The sequence below is a fragment of the Penaeus japonicus genome, unplaced genomic scaffold (genome assembly GCF_977035675.1).
Source record: "Penaeus japonicus unplaced genomic scaffold, GWHDUDI00000001_assembly GWHDUDI00000032, whole genome shotgun sequence".
Lineage (NCBI taxonomy): Eukaryota > Metazoa > Arthropoda > Malacostraca > Decapoda > Penaeidae > Penaeus > Penaeus japonicus.
This window is the reverse complement of record NW_028234434.1, coordinates 14,060,321-14,065,320: the sequence shown is the minus strand read 5'-3', so window position 1 is coordinate 14,065,320 and position 5,000 is coordinate 14,060,321. Positions and strand designations below refer to the sequence as shown.

Sequence of the window (5,000 nt, the reverse complement as noted above, 5' to 3'; positions counted from 1 at the left end):
GATACAACCTGCACCTTAAGTTAAAAAAAAGGAAAAAAAAAATCTAACGTAGGCCTATTCGTCGTTAAGAGTTAAGGGAAACTATACATAACGTAAGGATCGTAGTCCAAAACAAACTCACTCTGGGTTCCTCTATAAGGCCTTCATCTTTAATGTTATTTGAGGTTCAGTCTACGCATTCAAGCAAAGACTACCACACAGCCTGAGGGCTTTTCTCCCCCCCCCCCCTCCCTCTTTCTCTCTCTCTCTCTCTCTCTCTCGCTCTCAATTCTTTTATCTCTCTCTCTCTCTCTCTCTCTCTCTCTCTCTCTCTCTCTCTCTCTCTCTCTCTCTCTCTCTCTCTCTCTCTCTCTCTCTCTCTCTCTCTCTCTCTCTTTCTTTCTCTCTCTCGCTCTTTATTACATGCCTTATCAAGTTCCCTACATGTTAACTTGAATATCTTGCCTTCTGTGTAGAGCTTACTACGCCTAAACAGTTGTGATTTTCACGTAACAACATTTTTTCGAGATAAAAAGGGCGAGGAGAGAGAATGAGAGAGAGAGACAGACAGAGATAGATAGATAGATAGAGAGAGAGAGAGAGAGAGAGAGAGAGAGAGAGAGAGAGAGAGAGAGGAGGGAGAGAGAGGAGGAGGGAAGAGAGAGAGAGAGAGAGAGAGAGAGAGAGAGAGAGAGAGAGAGAGAGAGAGAGAGAGAGAGAGAGAGAGAGAGAGAGAGAGAGAGAGAGAGAGAGAGAGAGAGAGAGAGAAAGAGGGAAAGAAAGAAAGAGAGAGAGAGAGAAAGATAAGTACCCGCAAGCGATTTCTCTCCTCGCTCCGAAAGTTTCAATCACTCGCAACCAAACTCCGACTGCGAGTGATCTGCTCATTTTATAATGCTTATCATTAGACGCTCTCTTTTTAATGGCTAAGTTTTTTTTATAGACTTTTTTTTAAAGCTTAAGATATTTTTTGGTGGTCGATCGATTCGGATATGTATACATGTGTGTGTATGTGTGTGTGTGTGTGTGTGTGTGTGTGTGTGTGTGTGTGTGTGTGTGTGTGTGTGTGTGTGTGTGTGTGTGTGTGTGTGTGTGTGTGTGTGTGTGTGTGTGTTTCTCACTGGACACAATCCTATAAATTCATTTTATACGTAAAACATTTCATACTGTTTCTACGCATTTTAAGAGTCACCTGTTACCAGCTTCTATTTTAAACTAATTTCATAATTTTTCATTTTGTTCTACTATCTCTCATAATTTGCTGCTTAGGCCTAAACTCAACGCCTCCATTCCGTGTATATACGAGTCCATTACCGTAAGAATTATTGAAACGACTCCCGCGTTTATCTCCCTTAGTTTAAAAAATAGTAATCCTGCTATGCAAATTTCTTTTGAAACGGTTGCATTAATGATAGTGACCTATTCCCAAGCCGTGACCTATGTAATGTATGCCACTACAGGCGTACACAATACACGTACACACGCCTACGATAAAGTCTCATGGCGCGCATGCTCGTAGCCCGACGGCCGTGCGCTCGTGCTACGACCCCGCGTTATTACGTGCGAGATGAACGAGAGGGTCTCCCGCACCGATGTCACGCCTGCAAAACTCTCCGGGATTTCAAACCCAAATTTGAGGATGCGCACGCTTCATCAGGTGTATATCAGTTAAGAATATCGCTCAATTACTGCGATTTATGGATCAATTTGTATTCATTTTATCCCTGTACTATTAGCCATTACTTCCCTTCCCTTAAATAAGCAAGAAACAAACCCTAATTCCGGTCTAACTACCCACAGAATACACACAGAATACACACCGAATCTCCCACGCTCTCGAAACCTGGTTAAGAATGCTAAATACATCTCCCTATCTCTCTTACATCTCCCATACCCAGCCTCCCTCCCAAGTCCACCTACGGAGATGCTAATATCTCTTTAAAAAATCCCGCAATACACTCTCCTCGACCATTAAAAACAAAGAAGAGCGAGCCAATTATTCACTCGACATCAAACCCAGGGCACGCTGATCCTCCCTACCCACACAGGACGCGAGAGTTGAGCCATCATCTTCAGGACAGACCATCGGCGCCATTCCATGAATCTGTGCCTGTCAGTCAACTCAATCAAGCGTGAGACTCAGGGAAGAGTGGTTGGTGGTGGTGGGGGGCGGGGGGTAGAGAGGGGGGAGGGAGATAGGGTGACTTACGCAGATCCACCTTTTGAGTCAAAAGTCCTGTCCTCGACATTCATATATATATAGTATATCTATTTGTCTGTCTACCTATCTCTATCATGCTTTATAATATCTACCTATCCTTATATATATATATATATATTTATATATATATATATTATATATATATATATATATATATATATATATATATATATATATATATATATATATATACGTCTCTATCTATCTATCTATACATTCATCTATCTATATACCTACACACATAATTCCTAGCAAAGCTCCCCTTACATATCACAGACAAATCCTCAGCCATTCCTACTTGTACAAAAGCTCTGTTTGAATTCCAATGAGTTCAGACATCATACAGTATTTCTTTCTTCAACCAACTGTTACTTTAACGAGAAACCTCCCTCTCTCTACGTTCCAACTATTTAAAGAACATAAAGGAAAAGGAAAAGTACATGAACAAAGGCAAAGAACTCCTAAAACCTATTTATATCTCAGGAAACTTTCCGTAGTCCACAATGTCGGGAAATGTTTCTACCTTGTAGCTATCGCTTATCCTAAAAATCATCTAAGATTCTAGGTTCCCCCATCAGCCTTGTAGCAAGATAACACACCAGGTTTACACCCCGAGGACTATACCTTTCTCTCCCTCCCTCCACCCCGCCCCCTACACCCCCTCTCCCCTCTCTTCTTTCTCTTTTTCTTTCTCTCTATGTCTGGTTGTATGTCTCTCCTCTTTTCTTTCTTTTTCTATTTCTCCTCTCTCCTTTCTCTCTCTCTCTTTATCTCTATCTCTCTCTCCCTCTCTCTCTCTCTCTCTCTCTCTCTCTCTCTCTCTCTCTCTCTCTCTCTCTCTCTCTCTCTCTCTCTCTCTCTCTCTCTCTCTCTCTCTCTCTCTCTCTCTCTCTCTCTCTCTCTCTCTTTCTCTCTCTCGACTCACTTTTCCTCTCCTCTGGCTCGCATGGAAACACCTTATACTGTGTGTTTCCAACCTCCGCGCCGTTTAAAGCTATGCTATCCACACAGGGCAAAGATCATAGCTATGACACTCACCCACAGCCTAGATTACCACCGTGCTATCAATACAACATGAAGACTCTCTCTCTCTTTCTCTCCTTCTCTTTTTCTCTTCTTTCTCTCCTTCTCTTTTTCTCTTCTCTCTCTCTCTCTCTCTCTCTCTCTCTCTCTCTCTCTCTCTCTCTCTCTCTCTCTCTCTCTCTCTCTCTCTCTCTCTCTCTCTCTCTCTGTCTGTCTGACTCACTCAATCTATCCCCCTCTGTCTGTCTTCCTTATTCTCTCTCTTTCCTTCTTCACCTAGTCTATCCTCCTTCTCACTCCCTACTTGTGGATTCTTCCCTGCATCTCCCCACCTTCCCCATCCCATCCCCATCCCATGCCCAACACCTAAAACCACACGGGTGCCAGTTCCCCAAACAGGACGAGTGCCCTGAGGAAGAGGGGGCGGGGGAAGGGGGTAGCCGGTACAGAGGGAGATGCGTCGGGCGTGCGTGCCATGACAAAGTTATATATAAGCCCTACATTGCACCACCGCCTTTAGCTTCACAGGTGCGCCCCCCCCCCCTCCCTTACTCGTTCAACAACCTCCTTAGCTTTACAATGTCTTAAGAGAATCTTCTGGACAAGTCTTATTAATTCCATTTTTACACTCTCCCTCTATTCCTCATTCCACTCTTGTCTATTGTAAGCTATTTCACACCTCTTGCTTTATCGATCTATCTATTATTAAACTTATTACTATCCAAGCACTCTATATCTCTTTTATTAACGTATATCCTCATCTTCCCCTCGTTTGTCTCCCCTTCCCTCCCTTATACCTATCATTTTGTGTTTTTCTTTCTTTATCGCTAAAATAAACTCAAGATGAAGTAAGGCTTGGTAATCACACGCTGTACGACCATAAGAGATTACATATTATGTTCATAATCCTCAGGTGGCGAACCAGTCACTAATACAAAATGCGAAACTCGTGAGCTAAGAAGTGTCATCAAAGTCAAATCCAGCTGACGTACGGCCATCGCAAACTCGACTAGCCAGTTTTTCTTATTTGGCATTTTGACGCAATTCGTCAGAGCTTGTCACGGCTCCTCGCGCGCACTTGAAAACGCCATTAAACCAACGACTTCTAAATCACTAACATCCGCTTATCAGTCCCCCCTTGCCCCCCTCCCGATCCGAAGAGTTACGAGGAGCGAGTAAAATTCTCGGAGTCTTCGAAGCACTCCTCCCGACGACACCAAACCACAAGCTAATATCCACCGCGTAGCCTCACCTGCAGTCACGGCTTCCATCAGCTCCAGTGCACAAAAAAGGGGGTCTTGTAACCTGTGCAATCGGGCATCTCGCGTCCATCCCACCTTCCCCGCCCACCGCCCACTGGGTCGTTAACCACCCACTGGGAACCGCCCGTCTAGCACTACCCCGCCCGGCCACCCACCTTCACCGACCCCTAGACTCCAGCCGCCTTCCCCGTCTGCCAAGGCCTTCTTTAAGGGTCTGCCGCGTTACCCAGCCCTTGCACGAGGCGTTGATGAGTGAAACGCCCACATTTGGAGATTGCAGCTCTACTCTTCGGCTGCTTAAAGTTCGCGGGGAAGTAAATTTCCCTTGAAGTCGTCAGCAAAAGGCAAAAACCTTCTCATCTAGCTCCTTCGGTGTGTCCAGAAAAGACAAGTATTATTGCTCTGTCGTAACAATTTAAGGTCACCAACTTGACACAGAAACGTTTAAGTCTGAACATCAAGAGAAAAGAAAAAGCTCTTATTATGATGCTGATGGACTCTAGGAGGCAAAACAA

The 5,000-nt window shown here is 44.4% G+C and overlaps 1 protein-coding gene across 6 annotated transcripts in view; it reads right to left on the bottom strand.

The window, feature by feature from the left end:
- The window catches only part of LOC122242079 (homeotic protein ultrabithorax), an 865,946-nt gene that overhangs the window by 256,552 nt on the left and 604,394 nt on the right, over nucleotides 1–5,000 (bottom strand). The gene's annotated exons all lie outside the window — the stretch shown is intronic.